Here is an 11,624-nt window from a genome sequence, read left to right as displayed (position 1 = left end):
CTAATTTTAGTTTTTTGAGGAAACTCCGTAATGTTTCCCATGTTGGTTGCACTAATTTAGATTCCCATCAATAATGTACAGTTCAGTTCACTCTCTCAGTCATGTCTGACTCTTTGCGACCCCATGGGCTGCAGCACGCCAGGCTTCCTTGTCCATACCAACTCCTGGAGCTTGCTCAAATGCATGTCCATCGAGTTGGTTCCCCTTTCTCCACATCCTCACCAACGTTTGTTATTTGCAGACTTAAAAATCATGTATTTATTTATTTATGATTGAGAGCTTTCTCCAGTGACAGCAAGTGGAGGCTGTTCTTTCTCAAGGTGCTCAGGCTTCTCACTGTGGTGTCTTCTCTTGTTGCAGAGCACAGGCTCTAGATGCGTGGGCTTGGGTAGTTGCAGCACCTGGGATCAGTCATTTCCGTTCCCCATGGGCTCAGTTGTGGTACATGGGCTTTTAGGTGCTCACAGCTGTCCACTGAATTGGCAGGCAGATTCCTGCCCACTGTATCACCAGGAAAGTCCCTGTTATTTGTAGACTTTTGATGATAACCATTCTGACAGGTACCAGGTGATATCTCATTGTGGTTTTGATTTGCATTTTACTGAGTATTACTGATGTTGAACATCTTTTCATGTGCCTATTGACCATCTGTACGTCTTCTTTTGAAAAAATATCTATTCAATTCTTCTGTCATTTTTAAGTCAGGTTGGTTTTTTTTTAATAGTGAGTTATATGAGCCATTTATATATTCTGGATATTAACCCCTTATCAGTTATATCATTTAAAAATATTTTCCCCCATTCAAGTAGGGCATTTTTTTTTTTTTCATTTGTCCATGGCTGCTTTTGCTGTGGAAAAGCTTTAAGTTTAATTGAGTCCCATTTGTTTCTTTTCGCTTTTGTTTTGTCTTAGGGGACAAAGTAAAAAAAAAAAATAAAATAAAATACTGCATCAATTTGTGTGGGTTCCATCATCCTTAAAGCCAGTTTCTAATGAACAAACTTTACCCTGCTCTCTCTGTCAGGTACTGTTCTATGTTCTTAGTTCAGTTCAGTTTAGTTCAGTCGCTCAGTCGTGTCCGACTCTTTGCGACCCCATGAAATGTAGGATGTCAGGCCTTCCTGTCCATCACCAACTCTCGGAGTTCACCCAAACTCATGTCCATCGAGTGGTGATGCCATCCAGCCATCTCATCCTCTGTCATCCCCTTCTCCTCCTGCCCCCAATCCCTCCCAGCATCAGAGTCTTTTCCAATGAGTCAACTCTTAACAATGTTTAAATCCTCACACCACCTTTGCAAAGTGGGGACAACTTTTAGCACCCCCATTTTGCAGAGGAAGAACCTGGCCCCAAGGCTTTCGCCTCTAGAACTATCTTCCTTCCTATTGTCAGCTCAGTCTCCAGGACGCCACCCCACCTCAGCCCTTTCCCATCCAGTCGGTTCCACTTAGGGCAGTCCTCTCCCCGTGACCCTCCATGCAGGGGATGAGATCAGCGCCCACAGCTTCCTCCCAGGAAAGTCCCGGGAGGCCTACTCAGGGGTGTCTCCTCGCCCTGGGTGGAGCCCTGCCTGTAGACAGAGACCTGGGGCTGGGGGATGGGGGGACGGAGCTGGGACGAAGATTGACATCCACCACGCCCAATGGCAACACTGCTGGGAGATGGCTTCCCAAGCCTCAGGTCTCTGGGGCAGAGCTTGAAGCCTTCTGGAAACTGCTTTTCCCCTCTCTGGGAGCTGGAGAGGATAGCAGAGAGCTGTGAAGTGGGAGATCTGGGACGTTCTATGACCTGCTCTTTTGAGACCCTTCTATTGCTCTGAAGGAGCCAGCCCTGGGATTGGTTTGGCCTCTTGGGGCTGACTCAGCCTCCTTTCAGTTTACTCATGACCTGCCTCACCCTCACTAGGTAGTTCAGTTCAGTCGCGTCCGACTTCTTTGCGACCCCACAGACTGCCTCACGCCACGCCTGCCCGTCCATCACCAACTTCCTGGGCTTGCTCAAACTCATGTCCGTCGAGTCGGTAGGTGGAGGAGGTCTTAAATACCCGTTTCTCCATCACTGGTGATACCCTGGATTACTGTAAAAATGGAAAGGGATTCTTGGATCAGAATTAAGGAATTTACTTACATTAACTTAGTAGTGTTGGTCACTCAGTCGTGTCGGACTCTTTTGTGACCCCATGGTTTGTAGCCTGCGAGTCTCCTCTGTCCATGGAATTTTCTAGGCAAGAATACTGGAGTGGATTGCCATTTCCTTCTCCAGGGGATCTTCCTGACCCAGGCAGGTTCCTTCCTTACTGTCTGAGCCACCAGGGAAGCCCAAATATAATTTAAGTGTTATGTAAATAGTTGAAGATGAGTGGCAAATTCAAGTTTTGCTTTTTGGAATTTCACAGAATTTTTTTTTCAAATATTTTCCATCCTTTGGTTCAGCCTATGGATATGCAGATACATAGGACCGACTGTGTTTTCTTCTTTCCAAATACCTGCAAAGTACTTCTGGCCCTGAAAAGAGTAAGCTGAGTCCTTAGATACATTTTAAGTTATATTACATATATAATATATTACATATTCGGAAGTTTCTTTTCCTCCTTAAACTTTGTTTTAATACGTCCCCAAATTCTGTAACAGTTTTGGCCAAGCTGTCTCCATTAAAAAGTACTGATTCAAAACTTCCACGCACAAAGTACATGGGCCACAAAACACCAACCTTAATTTTCCTTCCTAGCCTTTTTATAGTAGCAACAACAGCAAAAGCAGGCTGGTGTCAAAGCCAATTGTAGACATTTTCTATGCCCTGAGGGCTTCCCTGATAGCTCAGTTGGTCAAGAATCTGCCTACAATGCAGGAGACCTTGATTTGACTCCTGGGTCAGGAAGATCCCCTGGAGAAGATATAGACTACCCAACCCAGTATTCTTGGGCTTCTCTTGTGGCTCAGCTGGTAAAGAATCTGCCTGCAATGTGGGAGACCTGGGTTCAATCCCTGGGTGGGGAAGATCCCCTGGAGAAGGGAAAGGCTACCCACTCCAGTATTCTGGCCTGGAGAATTCCATGGACTGTATAGTCCATGGGGTCACAAAGAGTCGGACACGACTGAGCGACTTTCATATCTAGGCCCTGAAGCCTGGCAATTAATGTATTTTACCACCCTCTCCTCCCTTGCAGGCAATAGTGGAAATAGTTGAACCACATGATTGGAGTGATAGACTCAATAGCCAGATTTCACGGTGAGTGGATGTCTTTTTGTTGTTGTTCAGTCGCTCAGTCGTGTCTGACTCTTTGTGACCCCATGGACTGCAGCACATCAAGCTTCCCTGTCCTTCACTGTCTCCTGGAGTTTGCTCAAACCCATGTCCATTGAGGCGGTCTTTTAGTTCTACTTAATTGTCCAGCTGACCAAACAAACAAAAAGGGCTGCAGCCAATATGCTCAATGAGGCTGGATGAACATGTATTTCACCAGCAAAGTGTGGGCCATTTTCTGATCTTCCTTCTTTGCTGCCCTTGGCAAGGTTGGATGAAGTCCACGAGGATTGTGCAGCAAAGACAGGAAGGAGAGTGCTGGAGGAACTCCACCATAGGGGCCTCATCTTTAGCTGGTTTATATGGGGCTTCCCCGGGGACTCAGTGGTAGAGAATCTGCCTGCCAATGCAGGAGACTTGGGTTCCCTCCCTGGGTCTGGAAGATCCCCCTGGAGAAGGAAATGGCAGTCCACTCCAGTATTCTTGCCTGGGAAGTCCCATGAACAGAGGAGCCTGGCGGGCTACAGTACATGGGGTCAGACACAACTGAGCGACTGAACAGCAACAAGATGGTTCCAGCACAATTATCTGTTGGGTTAGGTTTCCCATGAGCATGCTTTATGGGTTAGCTGTTCTGCATCTCTCATTGACCTGTGTCTAAGAACTATCCTAGGGTCTGTGTGTCTGATTTCTGTATAACCCAGTGATAAGCTATACCTACAGTTTTCGTGGAGAATGTTACTAGAACCACTTAGAACCACTGTTTGGCCCACTCAATTGGACCCATCTTTGGTTCAGAGGAAGGGGTAGTGGTCACAAGGCAGGTATGCGCAAGCAGTGGCACAGGACACTGAGAGAGGCGGTCTTCACTTGTGTGCCAGTTAAAAAAAAATAAGTCTGAGGATCTGATTCAGCTAATTTGGAGCTGCCCTGAATAATGTTCAGTGTAGATTTAGTTGCAACATCAGGATCATGTGATTTGCAATCTTTGAGTGTGGTTGCAGCAGGAGGAGCCGTGGGCTTCCAGGATTTGACAAGAGGGTCCACTGTTCTCAAAATGTCTTAAAGTATCCTTCTGGTTAAAGTTATAGTGCACTTTTTGTTGTGAAGTTGTTCTTTTCAGTTTCAGTAAATACTAAAGCAAGAAATGTCAGTCCACATTGCCTGGCAGAGAAAGAATGAGTTGGATGTTGAGAGAACCTAATTCTCTGTTATTCAAGTAGTTGTTAGGAAAGAACGCTTGCCTGTTGAATAAGTACTTTGGGCTCTCGGATTATTAGTAATTATAACCCAGTAAATAATTATCGTGTGTACCTCATGTTATTATTACTATTTACTTTGGGCTGCCCCGTCTCTGCTGCTGTGTGTGAGCCTTCTCTGGTTGTGACCAGTGGGGGCGACTTTCTAGTTGCAGGGTGTGGGCCTCTCACTGTGGTGGCCTGGGCACATGGGCTTGTTGTCGTGCAGAACGTGGGATCTTCCCAGATCATGGATCAAACTTGTGTCTCCTGCATTGGTAGGAGGCTTCTTAACCACTGGACCACCAGGGAAGTCTTCACATATTGGTATTAGATTGAAGAATATCATCACATTTTTCTCATCAAGTCTATCTCTCTGCCAATTTTCTTGATAGACTTCCCATAAAAGCTCTTTCGAGTCTAAGATTTCATTTTTCAGTAGCAAATTTTGTCCTGTAGGGGAAAAAAATGAGACTTAGGATAATATAACCTTCTTCCAAAGAGACGTTGCCATCCATTCTGGGAGATGGCTAGGTGGGAGTCACTAACCTAACCTAGGCTGTGCTGTGTTGTGCTTAGTTGCTTCAGTCATGTCTGACTCTTTGCAACCCTGTGGACTGTAGCCCACCAGGCTCCTCTGTCCATGGGGATTCTCCAGGCAAGAATACTGGTGTGGGTTTCCACGCTGTCTTCCAGGGGATCTTCCCAACCCAGGAATCGAACCCAGGTCTCCCGCATTGCAGGCGGATCCTTTATTGTCTGAGTCACCAGGGATCATCCAGGTTAGATCATCCTAACTTAGTTGGGGTCGAGAATGTTTTCTGACTTGAGTCCCTGTGAAGGTTGTTTTTTTCCTATATAAAATTTTGCAGTGTTTACTAGACCCCCCACCACTTGATAGGCCTTAAATTCTAACTTTTGCTTCTGCTTCCCTCAGCTTCATGATTTGTTTCAAATGTCTGGTTAGCTAGTCAGATGCTCAACCATCTCCTCCAAAAATGGCAGGTGCCTCTAATGTAAAAGCAACATGAACAACAGAGCTCACCCTTTGAACCTATTTTCTCACTTGAATATTGGTCCTGTACTTCCTGCTTTCATAATGCTTTGATATCTTCACACAAGTGTTTCCTATTTTTTGTCTATATTTTCAGGTTATTCAGTATGCCTGCATGTGTATGCAGGGTGGGAAGATTGGTTTGAATACCCATTCCACCAGTACCAGAATTCTGAGACTAATTTTTCATATTGCTAAATTCCAATAGCAGTTGAATTCAAAACCTCTCCTGTCTTATACGTGAAATTTAGAACCTTCATTTACAAAGGGTAAGCTTCCTAGAATTGGAGTTCTGGTATTTGGGAGGCTCCTAAGACTTGGAAAATATCAATCATTAACGTTGAGAGAAGACTCTACACATGGACATCACCAGATGGTCAATACCGAAATCAGATTGATTATATTCTTTGCAGCCAAAGATGGAGAAGCTCTATACAGTCAGCAAAAACAAGACCGGGAGCTGACTGTGGCTCAGATCATGAATGCCTAATTGCCAAATTCAGACTTAAATTGAGGAAAGTAGGGGGAAAAATGAGACCATTCAGGTATGACCAAAATCATTCCTTACGATTATACAGTGGAAGTGAGAAATAGGTTCAAGGGATTAGATCTGAAAGACAGAGTGCCTGATGAAGTATGGATGGAGGTTCATGACATTGTACAGGAGACAGGGATCAAGACCATCCCCAAGAAAAAGAAATGCAAAAAGGCAAATTGGGTGTCTGAGGAGGCTTTACAAATAGCTGTGAAAAGAAGAGATGTGAAAGGCAAAGAAGAAAAGGAAAGATATACCTATTTGAATGCAGAGTTTCAAAGAATAGAAAGAAGAGATAAAAAAAGCCTTCCTCAGTGATCAGTGCAAAGAAATAGAGGAAAACAATAGAATGGGAAAGACTAGAGATCTCTTCAAGAAAATTAGAGATACTAAGGGAACTTTTCCGGAGAAGGCAATGGCACCCCACTCCAGTACTCTTGCCTGGAAAATCCCATGGATGGAGGAGCCTGGTGGGCTACAGTCCATGGTGTCGTGAAGAGTCAGACATGACTGAGCGACTTCCCTTTCACTTTTCACTTTCATGCACTGGAGAAGGAAATGGCAACCCACTCCAGTGTTCTTGCCTGGAGAATCCCAGGGACGGAGGAGCCTGGTGCTGCCATCTTTGGGGTCGCACAGAGTCGGACACGACTGAAGCAACTTAGCAGCAGCAGCAGCAGCAGGGGAACTTTTCATGCAAAGATGGGCACAATTAAGGACAGAAATGGTAAGGACCTAACAGAAGCAGATGATATTAAGAAGAGGTGGCAAGAATACACAGAAGAACTATACACAAAAGATCTTCATGACTCAGATAATCACGATGTGATCACTCATCCATAGTCAGACATTCTGGAATGTGAAGTCAAGTGGGCCTTAGGAAGCATCACGATGAACAAAGCTAGTGGAGGTGATGGAATTCCAGTTGAGCTCTTTTAAATCGTAAAAGATGATGTGGTGCTGCACTCAATATGCCAGCAAATTTGGAAAACTCAGCAGTGGTCATAGGTTAGAAAAGGTCAGTTTTCATTCTAATCCCAAAGAAAGGCAATGCCAAAGAATGTTCAAACTAACACACAATTGCCTTAATCTCACACGCTAGCAAAGTAATGCTCAAAATTCTCCAAGCAAGGCTTCAACAGTATGTGAACTGAAAACTTCCAGATGTTCAAGCGGGGTTTAGAAAAGGCAGAGGAACCAGAGAACAAATTGCCAACATCCATTGGATCACTGAGGAGAAAGCAATGGCACCCCACTCCAGTACTCTTGCCTGGAAAATCCCATGGACGGAGGAGCCTGGAAGACTGCAGTCCATGGGGTGGTTGAGGGTCAGACACGGCTTCTCTTTCACTTTTCACTTTCATGCATTGGAGAAGGAAATGGCAACCCACTCCAGTGTTCTTGCCTGGAGAATCCCAGGGACGGGGGAGCCTGGTGGGCTGCCGTCTATGGGGTCGCACAGAGTTGGACACGACTGAAGTGACTTAGTAGCAGCATTGGATCATTGAAAAAGAGAGTTCCAGAAAACCATCTACTTTTGTTTTATTGACTATGCCAAAGCCTTTGACTGTGTGGATAACAAGAAACTGTGGAAAATTCTTAAGAGATGGGAATACCAGACCACCTGACCTGCCTCCTGTGAGGCATGTGTGCAGGTCACGAAGCAACAGTTAGAACTGGACATGGAACAACAGACTGGTTCAAAATTGGGAAAGGAGTACGTCAAGGCTGTATATTGTCAGCATGCTTATTTAACATATATGCAGAGTACATCATAAGAAATACTGGGTGGGATGAAGCACAAGCTGGAATCAAGATTTCTGGAACAAATATCAATAACCTCAGATATGCAGATGACACCACCCCTTATGGCAGAAAGTAAAGAAGAACTAAAGAACCTCTTGATGAAAGTGAAAGAGGAGAGTGAAAAAGTTGGCTTAAAGCTCAACATTCAGAGAATGAAGATAATGGAATCTGGTCCCATCATATCATGGCAAATAGATGGAGAAGCAATGGAAACAGTGACAGACTTTATTTTTGGGGGCTCCAAAATTGCTGCAGTAGGCAACTGCGGCCATGAAGTTAAAAGATGCTTGCTCCTTGGAAGAAAAGTCATGACCAACCTAGTTGTCATATTAAAAAGCAGAGACGCTACTTTGCCAACAAAAGTCTGTCTAGTCAAAGCTGTGGTTTTTCCAGTAGTCACGCCTGGATGTGAGAGTTGGACCATAAAGGAAGCTGAGCACAGAAGAATTAATTGATGTGTTTGAACTGTGGTGTTGGAGAAGACTCTTGACAGTCCCTTGGGCTGCAAGGAGATCCAACCAGTCCATCCTAAAGGGTATCAGTCCTGAATATTCATTGGAAGGACTGATGCTGAAGCTGAATCTCCAATACTTTGGGCACCTGATGTGAAGAACTGACTAACTGGAAAAGACCCTGATGTTGAGAAAGATTGAAGGCAGGAGGGGAAGGGGACGGTAGAGGATGAGACGGTTGGATGACATCACTGACTCAATGGACCTGAGTTTGGATAAACTCTGGGAGTTGGGGATGGACAGGGAGGCCTGGCGTGCTGTCAGGGATTGCAAAGAGTCAGACACGACTGAGCAACTGAACTGAACGGAATCTTGGATGACATTTTCTCTGCTGTTCTGCTTTGTCTTCTGGTAGGAGAAAGCTAACAGATTTCTCTCATGCCCTGTGCTTCATTGCAGTGGTCCTGTTAGTGTATTAGGGTTCCCCAGTAAAGCAGAACCAATAGGATATGTACATTTATTACAGGTAATTGGCTTATGAGATTATGTACAAATGCATGTATGCATTTATTATGTTATTGGCTCACATGTTTGTGGAGGCTGGAAAGCCCCAACATCTGTAGGGTGAACCTGAAAACCAGAGACCTGGGATATCCCATGGTGTGCTCCAGTCAGCATCTGAAGTTCTGAGAACAAGGCAGTCTTGAGACCCAGGAAAAACCAATGTTTCAAGTCCAAAGGCAGGAAAAATCCAGTGTCCCAGTTCAAAGACAGTCATACAGGAAGAATTCTCTCCTAAATCGGGTGAGGGTCAGTCTTTTTGTTGTATTCAGGCCTTCAACTGATTGGACGAGGCCCACCCATATTAAGAAGGGCTATCTGCTTTAATCTTAATCTTATGCAAAATCACTCTCCCAGAAAAACCTAGAATAACACTTGACTAAATATCCAGTCACCTTGTGGCCCAGTCAAGTTGACATACAACATTAACTGCCACACCAGATTTAAAGTTACTATGATCTGAAGGTAATTTGCAGAATATGTGAGAAAAAAGTTTTATGCAGAAAGAATTTTTAGAATTAAACTCCATCATCAAAAAAATAGGGGATATTTGTGGGAGAGCATTTTAAAACTTAATTCAAAAAGATGGGAAATGATGTTGGCTTAGTACTTTGAAGTGGTATACTTTCCAGAGATTCTGTATTCAACACTCAGTTACAGGAAGCCAGTAGGATTTATACTAAATTTCATGATGCTAATGAAAATGAAGATCAGATACTGGCCCATTGTAAATATAACAGGAAGACCAAATATCCCTTGACACCACTTAGGAAGTAGCAAAAAGTCCAAACTGAATATAATCAACCCTCTAGATCTAACTACCAGTTTACAGGAAATAGAGGGAGTACAGCTACACATTCAGTGACATGATAGAGATGAAAGAGTGGAGTCCAGAATGTAGAATATTCTACAGGACACATATGACCCAGTTTCTCCAATAAATAAATGTCTGAAAAAGAGAGATAGGAAGCAGGAATTTACACATTAAAAGCAACTTAAGAGACTTATATGACCAAATACAATGTGGAAACTGGATTCTGATTCAAACGATCCAGATGTGAAACAAACAAAAATTAACAAATTAAAGAGAAGTCAGGGGGAGGTATACACTGACTGAAATGATCACTATAATTTTATAAGCATGCTGATAGCAGTGTATCTATATTAAAGATGCTGCTTAGCATTTTAATTGGGTAGTAGTCACTTGAGCAATGCATTTGTCAGAATTCACAGACCTGTACAGAAAAAAGATGTATTTTACTGTACATAAACCCTAACTTAATAAAACTACACATTGCGAAGAGAAGGAAATGGCCACAGGAGAAAACAGACAGGAAAGAACACCCTGAAAAAAAAAAAACAAACCTGGGGTTTTGAGTGACAATGTACAAGGCTGTTCCAACTCCAATGAGCAGTAACCAAGAGTTATAACATGAACTAGGTCGCGAAGAGTCAGACACACTGAGCGACTTGACTTTCACTTTTCACTTTCATGAATTGCAGAAGGAAATGGCAACCCACTCCAGTGTTCTTGCCTGGAGAATCCCAGGGACGGGGGAGCCTGATGGGCTGCTGTCTATGGGGTCACAGAGAGTCAGACACGACTGAAGCGACTTAGCAGCAGTAGCAGCAGTCGTAACTCAGACTCCCTACTGGAGCAGAGCATTCTGGCAATTCCTACAAAACATAATCTGATCATTGTTATGGGGTTGTAACTGCCAAAATTTCCATTATCCTCTTTTCTGAATAAAAATGTAAATTCCTGGATTCTGGCCATACTCCACTCTGGTATATCAGGTGTGTGAGTAGCATGAGGAGGAATCGGCTGATATGTCTCTGGGCCGTGAGGAGTTGCATTCAGGTGTGATGAAGAGAAACACACGTTACCCAGAAATGCTGGACTATCTTGGAGAGTGAGCAGGTGTGCCTCTTGTCATGGAAGGAAGTGTATATAAGGTACTAGGGGGGCTGAATGGGTAGGGCTGTGATTAAGGTTGCTCAGTTCAGTTCAGTCACTCAGTCGCGTCCGACTCCTTGTGACCCCATGGACTGCAGCACACCAGGCTTCCCTGTCCATCACCAACTCCCAGAGTTTACTCAAACTCATGTCCATTGAGTCAGTCATGCCATCCAACCATCTCATCCTCTGTCGTCCCCTTCTCCCGCCTTCGATCTCTCCCAGCGTCAGGGTCTTTTCAAATGAGTCAGTTCTTCGCATCACGTGGCCAAAGTATTGGAGTTTCAGCTTCAGCATCAGTCCTTCCAGTGAATATTCAGGACTGATACCCTTTAGAATAGACTGTTTGGATCTCCTTGTAGTCCAAGGGACTTTCAAGAGTCTTCTCCAACACCACAGTTCAAAAACATAAATTCTTCAGTGCTCAGCTTCCTTTATAGTCCAACTCTCACATCCAGACATGACTACTGGAAAAACCATAGCTTTTACTAGACAGACCTTTGCTGGCAAAGTAATGTCTCTACTTTTTAATATGCTATCTAGGTTGGTCATGACTTTTCTTCCAAGGAGCAAGCGTCTTAATTTCATGGCTGCAGTCACCATCTTCAGTGATTTTGGAGCCCCCCCCCCCCCAAATAAATAAGGCTGCTAGTTTACCCAATATCCATTTTCCTTTTCTTCCACAGTATTAGAATTTAGGCTACGCATCTGGTCAAGTAGAACAAATACAACATTTCACAGTCTGATTATAGTTTTAAAAAATTTTATACAATTTTAA

Source organism: Bubalus kerabau, chromosome 15 (assembly GCF_029407905.1).
Source record: "Bubalus kerabau isolate K-KA32 ecotype Philippines breed swamp buffalo chromosome 15, PCC_UOA_SB_1v2, whole genome shotgun sequence".
Lineage (NCBI taxonomy): Eukaryota > Metazoa > Chordata > Mammalia > Artiodactyla > Bovidae > Bubalus > Bubalus kerabau.
The sequence above is the reverse complement of the archived record's forward strand: the minus strand, read 5'-3'. Positions refer to the sequence as shown.